Raw genomic sequence first — 15,444 nt, 5'->3', positions numbered from 1 at the left:
GAGTGGCCCAGCCAGACCCCGGACTTAAACCAGCAATGCTCCCCATCCAACCTGACAGAGCTTGAGAGGATATGCAGAGAAGAAATGGGAGAAACTTCCCAAATACAGGTGTGCCAAGGTTGTAGTGTCATACCCAAGAAGACTCTAGGCTGTAATCGCTGCCATAGGTGATTCAACAAAGTACTGAGTAAAGGGTCTGAATTATGTAAATGTGATATTTCCAAAAACCTGTTTGTTCCGTCATTATGTGGAAAAAGTCAAGGGGTCTGAATACTTTCTGAATGCACTGTAGATGGGAGGGGAAATAAGAGCAGCTGAAGGATGGGATTAAAAATAACTATTGTAAAATATGTGTCCGTAAAATGTATATTGTGTGTATAAGCTGGAAGGAGAAGCCTAAGTGTTGTTTTCCATTAGTTTACTCCAATTAGTGGTGGGGTTAGGGGAACATTATAATGTCAAATATATTTCCTTTATGTTCCCCTAACCCCATCATGATGCAGACAATTACATTGATGGAAGCTACAATCTATATGCCATATTAAAGCTGATATAGCCCCCCAACACATAAGCAGAACCTGCTTCCCTGTTTGGCGATGTCTTTGACGTTAGCTAGCTAAGCTCATGCACAGAAACATGTCATCGGGTCTAACGGTCATCAAATCAAAAAGGCACTCCTTTGATATAAAGTTGTTTTTAACGAAAATGAAAGCGTGTTTCACTTTCAAGAGGTTGGAGTAATAACATGTTCAACTACTTAACACATTAGCTTGAATCTTTAGGTTCAGAGAAAATTAACAAGGAAGGATTTTTCACTTCTCAAACCCTAGCCTGGGCCTGGTTTCCCTATTCCCTATAACTTACAAGTGTTTTAATGCATCTTTCCTACAACAGACGTTTCCCAAAACACCATGCAGAGAGAACAGTTGCTAAGTGCATCATTGGAGCATGTGTCGATACAGATTAGAGGTCGACCGATTAATCAGAATGGCCGATTAATTAGGGCCGATTTCAAGTTTTCATAACAATCGGAAATCGGTATTTTTGGACACCGAGTTGGCAGATGTTTTTTTTTTTTACACCGTTATTTAACTAGGCAAGTTAGTTAAGAACACATTCTTATTTTCAATGACGGCCTAGGAACGGTGGGTTAACTGCCTTGTTCAGGGGCAGAACGACAGATTTTTACCTTGTCCGCACAGGGATTAAATCTGGCAACCTTACAGTTAACTAGTCCAATGCTCTAACCACCTGCCTCTCATTGCACTCCACGAGGAGCCTGCCTGTGACGCAAATGCAGTAAGAAGCACAGGTAAGTTTAATGCTAGCTAGCAACTTATCTTATAAAAAAAATCTATCATAATCACTAGTTAGCTACACATGGTTGATGATATTACTAGTTTATCTAGCGTGTCCTGCGTTGCATATTATCGATGCGGTGCGCATTCGGGAAAAAGGACTGTCGTTGCGCCAACGGGTACCTAACCATAAACATCAATGCCTTAAAATCAATACACAGAAGTATATATTTTTAAACCTGCATATTTAGCTAAAAGAAATCCAGGTTAGCAGGAAATATTAACCAGGTGAAATTGTGTCACTTCTCTTGCGTCCATTGCACGCAGAGTCGGGGTATATGCAACAGTTTGGGCGGCCTGGCTTGTTACGAACTAATTTGCCAGAATTGTACGTAATTATGACATAACATTGAAGGTTTTACAATGAAACAGCAATATTTAGACTTAGGGATGCCACCCATTAGATAAAATACGGAACGGTTCTGTATTTCACTGAAAAAAACTTTCGTTTTCGAAATGATAGTTTCCGGAGTGGACCATATTAATGACCAAAGTCTCGTATTTCTGTGTGTTATGTTATAATTAAGTATATGATTTGATATAGCAGTCTACCTGAGTGATGGTAGGCAGCAGCAGGCTCGTAAGCAATCATTAAAAAATCACTTTTAGGCGTTTTGCCAGCAGCTCTTCGCAACGCTTCAAGCATTGAGCCGTTTATGACTTCAAGCCTATCAGCTCCTATCAGTAATCGATGTGAAATGTCTAGCTAGTTAGCTGGGTGTGCGCTAATAGCGTTTCAAACGTCACTCACTGAGACTTGGAGTAGTTGTTCCCCCCTTGATCTGCAAGGGCCACGGCTTTTGTGGAGCGATGGGTAACGATGCTTCGAGGGTGGCTGTTGTCGATGTGTTCCTGGTTCGAACCCAGGTAGGGGCGAGGAGAGGGACGGAAGCTATACTGTTACACTGACAATACTAAAGTGCCACTAAACCCTGAACCTCAACTAAATCTTGTAATAAATAATGTGGAAATTGAGCAATACTAAACTGCTGGAGTAAGTCTGGATTGTAAACTGTCATGGTCAAAACATGTTGATATAACAGTAGCTAAGATGGTGAGAAGTATGTCCGTAATAAAGCGCTACTCTACCTTCTTAACAGCACTATCAACAAGGCAGGTCCTACAGGCCCTAGTTTCTACCTTCTTAACAGCACTATCAACAAGGCAGGTCCTACAGGCCCTAGTTTCTACCTTCTTAACAGCACTATCAACAAGGCAGGTCCTACAGGCCCTAGTTTCTACCTTCTTAAAAGCACTATCAACAAGGCAGGTCCTACAGGCCCTAGTTTCTACCTTCTTAACAGCACTATCAACAAGGTAGGTCCTACAGGCCCTAGTTTCTACCTTCTTAACACTATCAACAAGACAGGTCTTACAGGCCCTAGTTTCTACCTTCTTAACAGCACTATCAACAAGGCGGGTCCTACAGGCCCTAGTTTCTACCTTCTTAACAGCACTATCAACAAGGCAGGTCCTACAGGCCCTAGTTTCTACCTTCTTAACAGCACTATCAACAAGGCAGGTCCTACAGGCCCTAGTTTCTACCTTCTTAACAGCACTATCAACAAGGCAGGTCCTACAGGCCCTAGTTTCTACCTTCTTAACTGCACTATCAACAAGGCAGGTCCTACAGGCCCTGGTTTCTACCTTCTTAACAGCACTATCAACAAGGCAGGTCCTGCAGGCCCTGGTTTCTACCTTCTTAACAGCACTATCAACAAGGCAGGTCCTGCAGGCCCTGGTTTCTACCTTCTTAACAACACTATCAACAAGGCAGGTCCTGCAGGCCCTAGTTTCTATAACTGCCTTAATTTTGCTGGACCCCAAGAAGAAGAGCTGCTGTCCTGGTAGCAGGTAATGGGGATTCATATTAAATACCAATACAGACTGACCAGGTGAACCCAAGTGAAAGCTAGGATCCCTTATTGATGTCATCTGTTAAATCCACTTCAATCAGTGTAGATGAAGGGGAGGAGACAGGTCAATTAAGTATTTTTAAGCCTTGAGACATGGATTGTGTGTGGTCAACTCAGTGGGTGAATGGGCAAGACAAAAAATGTAAGTGCCTATGAATGGGGTATGGTAGTAGATGCCAGGTGCACCGGTTTAAGTGTGTCAAATAACTACAATGCTGCTGGGTATTTCACACTCAAGTTTCCTGTGTATACCATGATCCACCACCCAAAGGACATCCTGACAACAGTGTGAAGCATCAACACTTTCGACAGCTTGTAGCCCATGCCCGACGAATTGAGGCTGTTCTGAGGCCAAAAGGGGATGTTCCTAATGTTTTGTACACTCAGTTCATGTATTATGTTTATAAATGATAGTCTACTCGAAATATGACATTACAGTATTCAGACGTAGCCTATAAACGTCAATGGAAAAATGAGATATGCTATAGGCTATTTCGTGAGTATGAAACCATCAGTCAGAAAAGGTGAGTCATTTATTCTGCAATGATCATGGAAATGAAATAAATAGTTGGAACTAGAGGTCTATTTGATTGAGGAAAAATGTACATACTATGACTTGACTGTGCGTTGTTCCACCTATGCATCTTAAGACGAATGCACTAAGTTGCTCTGGATAAGGCCAAATTACTGAAATATAACATGTAACGTTAATGCCTTTATTTTAGAATGCATCGATTTTCGCTCTTCTCTCTAACGGCAAATGTTTGCATCTTATAATTTAGCTACCCGTTTTTGTTATGAATAAGTGTCATATTCGTGAACTAGGCTACTTTAGCCTCCTTGCAATGTAATACTTCAACCACTAGAAACTGTCCTTAAGCATGGTCTAAGTTTGCTGGAGGACAAGCAAATTCTCACGTCTAGTTCAGTTTTTATAAATGCCACATGTTACGTGAAAACATGCAACGCTAGCGTTAGGTTTGGGGCATATTGAGTATAGACAACGTTTATAAAACGAGGCAACGACGTGATTTGAGTTATCGCAACGCGAGACTACTGCAACTAACCACTCACTGTTGTGCTTAATGTTGCTATGTGAGTTTCTTGTAATTGGGCATTTGGCTACATTGTTGCAAGTTCTGTTGCAAATATATCAACTAATCACAAATGTGCAGTTACTTTACCTAATGCAAATTGGGGTTAGTGATATTAAATAATTATGATCCGTTAAACTGGTTAAATAGATGTCCATATATGGCATCGAATTCAGCACAACAACATATACAGACCCGACCGACGCTGGAGGAAAAAACAAGACAGTCCACCGATATCTGCTCGTGAGCAGGCAGTAGTGCGCCCAAGAAAATTATTCTTCATAGGAGCAAATGTTTTCGAAACTGGAAATATTCTAATAATGATTAATGAACGTATGCAAATGACATAGGCTGTGTTGCAATGAAATTGTTATATTACCTTTAATTGTATAGCTAGCTACCTGTCGTGTTCTTCTTAGACCCTGCTGTTTTTGGCATATTATGCGGAAGACTAAACTGTCAATCGAATACAGCGGAAATACTTGATTCCGTCGGACAGGAAATGGGGTGATAATGGGCGCGTTCGAGCGGATCACTTTTGTCAAGTCTCCTTCCAAAGTGTGTCGCATTAGCGCAGGGTTTCCCAAACTCGGTCCTGGGGCCCCACCTGGGTGCACGTTTTGGCTTTTACCCTAGCACTCCACAGCTGATTCTAATAATCAAAACTTGATGAGTTGGTTATTTGAATTAGCTATGTAGTGCCAGGACAAAAACAAAAAAGTGGTGTGTTAAAATCCATTGAATCAGTTTTATTTGGAAATTATTTAGTAAGTAATGCTTAAAATCTAAGTCTAGTTGTCTTATTTTAATTATTTAAATAAAATATGGGGGGGGGGTGGGTGGTGTTATCACCATTAGTATCCGCACTATGGGGCTATTTGATGTAGTCTTTTTAACTCACCTGCAATGACATTTTATTTGTTCTTTCTTAGTAGTTCCTTTTCTATACAATCCATTATGTACAATTGCACTAGATATTGTTTGAATAATGCAAGACTTTAAAATTACATTCGGGAGCATAGGTCACAAATAAAGCTATCCCCACTAAAGTTGGAGCACAACTCATGAGCCCACCTCCAGCACTGCTCACACCTAATCCAGTCCCCACCTGTGACTGAAAACAGGGGGAGATGCAATTGAAAAGCTCTCTTTAAAAATGTTTAGCTAGCTAGCCAGGAATATGACATGAAATGCTGTGTAAAATAGCTAAAAGGCTATAAAGTAACATTAACTTTAATCTATCAGTCACTAGTGGAAACATTCACAACTGCAATTAAGTTACATTACCTTTTTAATGTATTGTAATGGCCTGGCTAGATCATAAATGAACAAATGTCCAGACCGAGGGATTGAGTTTACGAATTCCTGTTTTATTAACCCAACTCAACACAGGCTACTGTTTGGGTGTAGCCCACGTGAAATAAACCAAGGATAACAGTATAAAACAACCGTCACCATCTCTTGTTAAGACAAAATGTAAGAGAGAGAACAATGGCTAAGCATGGTCTTAAACTTGCGGTGCTCCACCCCCCGCCGCTCCACCAACACAACAAACGAACAGCATAACTCATAACACACAGCTGTTTCTGCGGATCGCCACAGTATTCTATCTCAGACAATCTGGTAGTGAGGTTGCTAGCTAGCACTCCTAGCAGCTTATGCTAACTAGCTAGCTGGCTAGCATTTACTGCCAGTGAAGTTGCTAGCTACCAAGTTAGCATAAACTAGCTCTAACTTGGTTAGTCATTGTCTAATGACAGGTAGAAACACATTCATAACCATGAAGGGGTAACCAGCCCCCAGGGGCCAGTTACATGCACTCATGCAACATATTACTAGTTACCCCAGGGGGCTAGTTACCCCCTAGTACCCTATAATGTACACATATATATTTACAGTTGTGAGTGTGTGATATGGAAGTATGGAAGTTGGACACTTGTTATTTCGACATGACAAAGAAAAATGTTTGTAAACAACTGCAACACCTCCATGTTGCACTGAGCCTTCCTGTTGGAAAACTATGTGTCCGACTTTCAGCTGTCGCAGATGCACCTCCCCCGACTTCACTCCTGGACTTTCGTCTACAGTCTGTTGTGTTCACCTTATTACTCAAACGAGCCCAATATTTCGACCTTGTGTGGGCTTATGGGATATGTAGTCTAATAGTAAATTGTATCTTTTTTGGCCAAGTAGGTTTTTCTTTATGAGATTATCCATATCTTTATCATTGTGCAGAAAAAATTAGCCACTATTGGAAAAAGTAGGACAACATTTTTTGACAGTCAAATTGGATATGAAGGAGAACAAAAAGGAACAAAAAGGAGGTGGAGAGAGAGTGATGATGGAGGAGAAGAGCAAGGAGACATTCAAATGCTGAACAAAAGTATAAACGCAACATGCAACAATTTCAAAGATTTTACTGAGTTACAGTTTATATAAGGAAATCAGGCAATTCAAATAAATTCATTAGATCCCAATCTATGGATTTCACGTGACTGGGAATACATCATACTGAAACACGAGGTGATGGTGGCGGATGAATGGCACAACAATAGGGCCTCAGGAGCTCATCACGGTATCTCTGTGCATTCAAATTGCCATCGATAAAATGCAATTGTGTTCGTTGTCCATAGCTTAAGCCTACCTTATATTATAACCCCACCGCCACCATGGGGAACTCTGTTGAAAATGCAGACATTGGAAAACCGCTTGCCCACACGACGCCTTACACGTAGTCTGTGGTTGTGAGGCTGGTCGACATACTGACAAAATCTCTAAAAACGACGGAGGCGGCTTATGGTAGAGAAATTCATATTAAATTCTCTGGCAACAGCTCTGGGGGACATTCCTGCATGCCAATTGCACGCTCCCTAAAAAGAAGGGCAGGTTGAGACAAGCTCTGTAAACTCCTTAGGTGGTGGGCCTTAGCAAGCTACTGTATCTACTTTAGTTTTCGAGATGATCGATCTTTGTCGAGGGAGAAGCTGTTTTTTACGTATTGTGTATATGTATTTCTTCTGAACACATTTGAGTTTGTTGGCAATGTCAATTCTTGCAAAAAAAAATGAAATACTTACTTTTATGTTCGCTAGCTGGACTGTCAAATGCCTCAGAGTACTAAACTGTACTATCCATGGTACTATCTCTGCTGATCACATCTGCTAATCCCGTTATCCGTATCTAAGGTAGTAGACAGCAGGTGACATCTCAAGAGAGATTTCCGTCCGATAAACTGCTATCATGTAAAGTATTTTTTATTAATTTGTAATCAATTTATTTTGTTATAGAAACGTGATGCCATTAATGCAAGATGTAAACACAGCAACCTTAGTAATGTAGCTAGCTTGCTAGTTATCTAGCTAGTTACAATGAGTTGATCTGTTACTAGCTAGCAGGAGCAGATAACTTTATCGCTAGCATGTAATTCTGGGACACGGAGCGTTTTAGCTTTCACTAATAATTCAGGACTACAAAAATCTAAAGGACAAGTGGTGTAAATCTAATACGGTCATCAAGTCAGAACCCACTCATTTCATTCATACTGACAAATAAGAAATGCCACATTATCCCTGTCAATAGTTGGAGTAGGATGATTGCAGAGCACCCTGCCTCAGACTGTCAGGATGTTCATTTTCTAGCTCACAAACTACTTTGCTGTGATTATTTATTTTATTAATTCTTGTCTCTCACTTTTGTCATGGAAATAATCATCAATAATGAGGAGAGACAAGGTCAATCACCAATCAGGATATAGCTTTATTCAAAATGTATTAATAAAACAGATTAATTATTGCAATAATGAAGCTGGTCGACGAACCACCCTTAGATGGTTCGTTGTGGGCCCAACGAAGGATTTGAGTCACAGCATTTTATAGCAAAGTACATCCTCCTGACAAATGTATGGAATGGGTCAAAAGGTTAAAAAAATATATATTGCACCCATACGGTCATAGGAAAATAGACAAGACAGCCTACTCTTATTCAAACGCCCTCTCCTTCTTCCTGTTGGTCCAACTCACAAACATGGCTATGAACTCTAAACTTCATCAGAATTATAAGTATTATAAATCACTTCAAATCAGTATTACAAATTACCTTAAATTCATCATCTGAATGGCATTCCCTTCAGGGCTATCAAACCACACTGGAAAGTCAGGGCAGAGGTCAGAGGTCATACAAACCCTTCAAAGAAGTGTTTCTTACTAAATTAGACTAATGAATGAAAAACAGTCAAATATTTCATACATATCGTATCCCAGGTGTACAGTAAGTTTCCAGTACATTTCCTATCCAAAGAATTTACATGTGTTCAATTAAAAGATAAAAAAATCCATGTGTGTGTCCCTTTATGATACCTCTATTCATAACCGGTAAACTAATAATTGCAACCTGTTGCATTAATTTATTCAAAATATAAACCTGTTGTTTAACAAATGTAGAACCTTCAAAAAGTTGGTGTTGTCTCATCAGCGTAATAGTCAATACTTATTTCACTTATCTACTTTAATTACTGGACACTGTTCCACATAAAATAAGCAGATTATAATGTTAGAATACATTAACTTCCTGCTCAAATTCACTGGTGTTACCTAAACTATAAAACCGAGCAACAGTAATCAGAAACTGTCAAAGAACGTTTCCGATTCAAGTATTCAAATATCTGCTGCAAATGTCCCACTGCGTCCTTACAGCCCACTCGAGGTCATCCGCAGCCAGTCTATTTTACAACCTCAAGGCTCAATCATTAAAGCTTGTATTGAAACCTCAGCTTCTTCAAATTACTAAAATATTGCATAATTAGAGTTTTAGCCCCAAAAAACACTAATAACATATTAGATACACATACTGTCAGCACTCATTCAATTTGACATCAACCCTCTTTATCAATGTCATTGTCACTGTCACGCATTGTAAGGTTTTAGAAAATAAAAGAAACCAAGCCATGATTATTCTCTCCTTACCAGAAGGCAATGTTTTCATTGTAGTCCACCCTAACAATATTACTCTATATTTTTAATACCAACCTCTGCTTCACACTTATTAAACGTTTCATATTTTCAGATTAACCTGTAATGCGCCAAATGTATAAAATACGTCAGCCAATTCCCTAGGGAAATGACACGATCATGGTCACAGCTCTATCTATCGCAATTGCCTATCTGCTATTATTAGAATTCATTAGATTTAGGTAAATGTCCCATCTGATTAGAACACAGGTAATAAAACATACACAACTCTCACACCCTTGGTGTTAGGGGGCAGTATTTTCATTTTTGGAAAAAAAAACGTTCCCGTTTTAAACGGGATATTTTGTCAGGAAAAGATGCTAGAATATGCATATAATTGACGACTTTGGATAGAAAACACTCTAACGTTTCCAAAACTGTAAAGATATTGTCTGTGAGTATAACAGAACTGATGTTGCAGGCGAAAGCCTGAGAAAAATCCAATCCGGAAGTGCCCCAGGTTTTGAAAGCGCTGCGTTCCAATGACTCCCTATTCAGCTGTGAATGTACCATCAACGAGCTTACGCTTTCTACGTATTCCCCAAGGTGTCTACAGCATTGTGAAGTAGTTTTACGCATTCCTGTTGAAGAATAGCCGTAGGTGGCCACATTGCGTAAGTGGTCACATGTTGGCTCCGAATACAGAGGTAGCCATTACTCCAATCGGTCCTAGTGAAAAACGAATAGTCCCAACGGATATATTATCGAATAGATATTAGAAAAAAAGCCTTGAGGATGGATTCTAAACAACGTTTGCCATGTTTCTGTCGATATTATGGAGCTAATTTGGAATATTTTTCAGCGTTGTGGTGACCGCAATTTCTGGGCAATTTCTGGGCAATTTCTCAGCCAAACGTGAAGAACAAACGGAGCTATTTCGCCTACAAAAATAATATTTGGGGAAAAATGAACTTCGGCTGTCTACCTGGGAGTCTCGTGAGTGAAAACATCCGAAGTTCATCAAAGGTAAAAGATTTAATTTGATTGCTTTTCTGATTTCCGTGACAAGGTTGCCTGCTGCTAGCAAGGCATAATGCTATGCTAGGATAAACTTACACAAATGCTTGTCTAGCGTTGGCTGTAAAGCATAATTTGAAAATCTGAGATGACAGGGTGAAAGGCTAAGCTGTGTTCCAATATATTTCACTTGTGATTTTCATGAATAGGAAGATTTTTTAGGAAGATTTATGTCCGTTGCGTTATGCTAATTAGGGTCAGATGATGACCGGTCCCGTTCACGGGATGGGGTGTCACTACAGGTTAAACTCGATCTGAACTGTCCTATGGAGAGAAGCAAGTCTAATTTCAAGATGGCCTGAAGGCTATTCCATGAGCTGTGGGCATACAAACTAAAAGCATTTTCCCCCAGGTCAGTGGAGACCCGCGGGATCTTCAGAACCAGCCAGACCAGAGAGTGGGTCTAAAAATTGCTGGATCTCCAGTTAATAAGTGAGCTGAAGTCGTCTCCGAAGAACCGCTTTATATACAAAAAGTTGACAATGCTGGGCCCTTCTGGTAGTCAGAGACTCCCAGCCAACAGAACTATTTTATACAAAATGCAGTGATGTAACGAAAATGTTCCCCAGTGATTAAAAAAAAACAGTGCAGTCTACCATTCTGGTAATCAGAACATTTAGACTGATTCGAAAGGTTTTAAAGCAGAGGCTGCTGCAGGCATTTAGATTATATCACCGTAATCAAGTACTGAGAGAAGCGTTGCTTGAAAAATATTCCTTCTACTTTCCAAAGCGAGACCTTTTTTTATATGTATAAAAAAAACGATCTTAATGTGTGTTTTAAAAAGAGAGCTTATCATCAATCTAAATACCCAAGTACTTATAATGGGAACTTGCACCATTTGGGATCCCTTCAATGAGGAAATATGCAGGTCCTCAGGGTCAATATTATGAGACAAAGAGAACAACAAACTTGGTTAATTAGCATTTAGCTGAAGGTCATGAATGGCCTGCTGTATTGAGGAGGCATAGGACTAAATGACTGTATCATCTGCATAGAGATGAATGTTACAGATTTGAACAGATACACTAATATTATTTATATAAATAGTGAAGAGAACAGGGCCCAAAATCGAGGTCTGCGGCACACCTTTCGTAACATTAAGGAAACTAGATTTGATACCATCACACTGTTTCCTTTCCGTTAGATAGTTCTTGAACCAATTGCAAGATGCCTGATCTAGGCCTATTTCAGACAGCCTTTGAACAAGTAAGAAATGGTCAACCGTACCAAATGCCTTCGACAGGTCACTAAATAAGGCAGCACAATGATTTGTATGGTCTAAACTAAACAACATAGCACATCATCTAAGTGTAGTCGCTGAAACAGTGTCATGTGGAGGTCTTAAAGCAGATTGGTGCTCATTAAGAATAGAATGAAAAGTTTAAAAGTTCTAAGCCGAGTTGGCTAGGGACTCTAAAACTTTAGCAAGGCAAGATAGCTTGGAAATTGGACTGTAGTTATCCAAGTCAGAAGGATCTCCACCTCTGTGTAGGGGGAGGACATGAGCAGTTTTCAAGATCTTAGGGAGAACCCCAGAAATAACCTCAATTGTCAAGTTAAAAATATAGGTTAATGATTCTGCAATAAGTGGGGCAGAAATCTGCAGCCAAAAGAGATCAAGTGAGTCAGCCCCAGTGGATTTAAAAAAATCTTTAATAAGGCACTTAGTACAACATAGACATCAAATGGTTGAAATGAAAATCAGGATGTGTATCTGGGAATGTATTGTTCTCTGCAACCTGGCTTGAGGTGAGTAAAGAACTCCCTCTGCTGGAATTAAAGTTTTGTATAATACATTTTCTTTTAAAAGAAACGTCCTCTCACTGTCAACTGCATTTATTTTCAGCAAACTTAACGTGTAAATATAACAAGATTCAACAACAGACATAAACTAAAAAAGGTTCCACAGACATGTGACTAACAGAAATTGAATAATGTGTCCTTGAACAAAGGGGGGGTTAAAATCAAAAGTAATAGTCAGTATCTGGTGTGGCCACCAGCTGCATTAAGTACTGCAGTGCATTTCCTCCTCATGGACTGCACCAGATTTTCCAGTTCTTGCTGTGAGATGTTACCCCACTCTTCCACCAAGGCACCTGCAAGTTCCCGGACATTTCTGGGGGGAATGGCCCTAGCCCTCACCCTCCGATCCAACAGGTCCCAGACGTGCTCAATGGGATTGAGATCTGGGCTCTTCCCTGGCCATGGCAGAACACTGACATTACTGTCTTGCAGGAAATCATGCACAGAACGAGCAGGTGGTGGCATTGTCATGCTGGAGGGTCATGTCAGGATGAGCCTGCAGGAAGGGTACCATATGAAAGAGGAGGATGTCTTCCCTGTAATGCACAGCGTTGAGACTGCCTGCAATGACAACCAGTACAGACCTCGGTGTAACGCTCATTCCTTCGACGATAAACGCGAATCCGACCATCACCTCTGGTGAGACAAAACTGCGACTTGTCAGTGAAGAGCACTTTTTGCCAGTCCTGTCTGGTCCAGCGACGGTGGGATTGTGCCCATAGGCGATGTTGTTGTCGGTGATGTCGGTGATGTCTGCCTTACAACAGACCTACAAACCCTCAGTCCAGCCTCTCTCAGCCTATTGCAGACAGTCTGAGCACTGATGGAGGGATTGTGCGTTCCTGGTGTAACTCGGGCAGGTGTTGTTGCCATCCATCCTGCAGGTGTGATGTTCAGATGTACCGATCCTGTGCAGGTGTTGTTACACGTGGTCTGCCACTGCGAGGACAATCAGCTCTCCGTCCTGTCTCCCTGTAGCGCTGCCTTAGGCGTCTCACAGTACGGACATTGCAATTTATTGCCCTGGCCACATCTGCAGTCCTCATGCCTCCTTGCAGCATGTCTAAGGCACGTTCACGCAGATGAGCAGGGACCCTTGGCATCTTTCTTTTGCTGTTTTTCCAGAGTCAGTAGAAAGGCCTCTTTAGGGTCCTAAGTTTTCATATCTTTGACCTTAATTGCCTTAAGCTGTTAGTGTCTTAACGACCGATCCACAGGTGCATGTTTATTAATTGTTCATGGTTTATTGAACAAGCATTGGAAACCGTGTTTAAACCCTTTACAATGAAGATCTGTGAAGTTATTTGTATTTTTACTAATTATCTTTGAAAGACAGGATCCTGAAAAAGGTACGCTGAGGCAGTGGTTTTTAAAAAAAAGCACCACAAATGTCCATCTTATCTGTTATGGGACCAGAGACTGTCATAACCTGTTGGGGTAATGAGGGGATGGAGTTTTGTTTGAGATTGGACTACCTTCCAGAAGGCAGCTGGATTCCCACCATTCTCGGATGCACAGTTCAAAAAGTATGTCTATTTTGCTTTTCTAACCAGGGATCGACATCTATTTCTAAAGGACTGTCAGTCTGACTTAAAATCAGTCAGCCTTAGCCCAAGCTACATTTCTGTACTTAACTTTCTCTGATACTTCATGAGTTGGTTCAGTTATCATCTGAGTTAGATTTAGCTCAATGTAGATATTTTTCAGCATATCAGAAGCTGCCATCAACCAATCAGGATTAAGATCACCCAAAATTAATAATTCCGATTTAGCATAGTTAGATAGCAAGTTAGACATTTGGCTAAGAGCACATGTTGAGGCATAATTGAGGATAAATTCCCACTAGCATAAATTGGACATTATTACCAAGGCCCAGATTTAGGACTTGACATTCAAATTGCTACAGAAACATTTAAATTGTTGTTTCTAAATATGGCGACACCTCCACCTCCGCCAACTCTGTCAGATCTATAAACATTATAACCAGTCAGATACATCAGTTTTCAGTACAGTCTTATTTAGCCAGATATTACAATAATGTCCATGTTGGTTTAAGAGGCCAGGATTATAATAACGTCCATTTTCGATATCAAACTTCTGTCATTTACATGAATTAGTCCAATGCCATGGGATTTCAGATCAGACAGAGTATAATACAAGCATACCATGATCAGTAGGTAACCCCTTATTTGAAAATACCATAGGGCTAGCTTGAATTGGTATAGATACAAGATTGTCTAGAATTGTACAATTGTGACTTTGCTTTGAATATGGATGTGGATTAAAACAAGAGTCAATGAGGGTTACCTGTTGCGGGCCTGCAGTATGATGATAATGCAGATCCTTTATGGTTGGGATTACCTGCCCGGAACTTGGGTTGTGGAAAGGTCAATGTCTCAGTGAGTCTACTGTACTGGACCCTGTCCTCACATTTCATGTAATGCCAGCAACCTACTGAATCTTTCGCTGGCACGACTCAGCGATGGCACTGGGCCTGAAATAATTGGATGCTTTTTGGAGTCTTTCAGAGTTCCAATCAGTTCTATAAAATCCTGTTTCAGCCATTCTGAGCTAGCCACCCTAATGTCATTAGATGCAACATGGACTACGACAGCGACATCCCCCGTGTTCTGGCAAGAAACAGTAGGAAGCAGCCCAGTAATGTCCTGTACCCGAGCCCCAGGAGAGCACAAGGTTTTTGCCTGAAAACTGAGATGTTTGTCACCATAGAACTGCCAATGATAACGGTTGGTGAGATGGCAGAGGAGGTCCGGCAGTTTTTGTGCCTCTTGCTGGAAGGAAAAACCCATTGTGGCTGACGAAAGAGCCGGTGCGTCAGACACCCTTGTTTTCCGGTGAGAGGAGGAGTGTAGCATATCCAAGTCCGGGGCAGTGTAGCCTAACGGTTAAGAGCGTTGGGCCAGTAACCAAAAGGTTGCTGGTTCGGATCCCTGAGCTGACTAGGTAATACATCTGTCTATGCGCTTGAACAAGGCACTTAACACACACTATGCCGTCATGGATTAAAATCCTGCAGCGCACGCAAGGTCCCCCTGCTCAAGCCAGTGCATGTCCAGGCCCGTCTGAAGTTTGCCTATGATCCAGAGGAGGAATGGGAGAAGGTCATGTGGTCTGATGAGACAGAAATAGAGCTTTTTTGTCTAAACTCCACTCGCCGTGTTTGGAGGAAGAAGAAGGATGAGTACAACCCCAAGAACACCATCCCAACCGTGAAGCATGGAGGTGG

At 40.9% G+C, this 15,444-nt stretch overlaps 1 protein-coding gene across 5 annotated transcripts in view; it reads right to left on the bottom strand.

Annotated features, from left to right (window-relative positions):
• LOC139387433 (STARD3 N-terminal like) overlaps positions 1–4,861 on the bottom strand; it is a 37,919-nt gene extending 33,058 nt beyond the window's left edge. For 4 of the 5 annotated variants that reach the window (XR_011629163.1, XR_011629162.1, XR_011629164.1 and 1 more), the window contains exon 1: positions 4,748–4,848. The gene's annotated coding sequence lies outside the window, so the exon portion shown is untranslated. Of the gene's footprint in view, positions 1–4,747 lie in introns of all 5 variants that reach the window. The other variant, XM_071133593.1, reaches the window with a different exon arrangement.
• Positions 4,862–15,444: the final 10,583 nt, after the last annotated feature.

The sequence above is a fragment of the Oncorhynchus clarkii genome, chromosome 28 (assembly GCF_045791955.1).
Source record: "Oncorhynchus clarkii lewisi isolate Uvic-CL-2024 chromosome 28, UVic_Ocla_1.0, whole genome shotgun sequence".
Classification (NCBI taxonomy): domain Eukaryota; kingdom Metazoa; phylum Chordata; class Actinopteri; order Salmoniformes; family Salmonidae; genus Oncorhynchus; species Oncorhynchus clarkii.
This window is presented reverse-complemented; position numbering and strand designations above follow the sequence as displayed.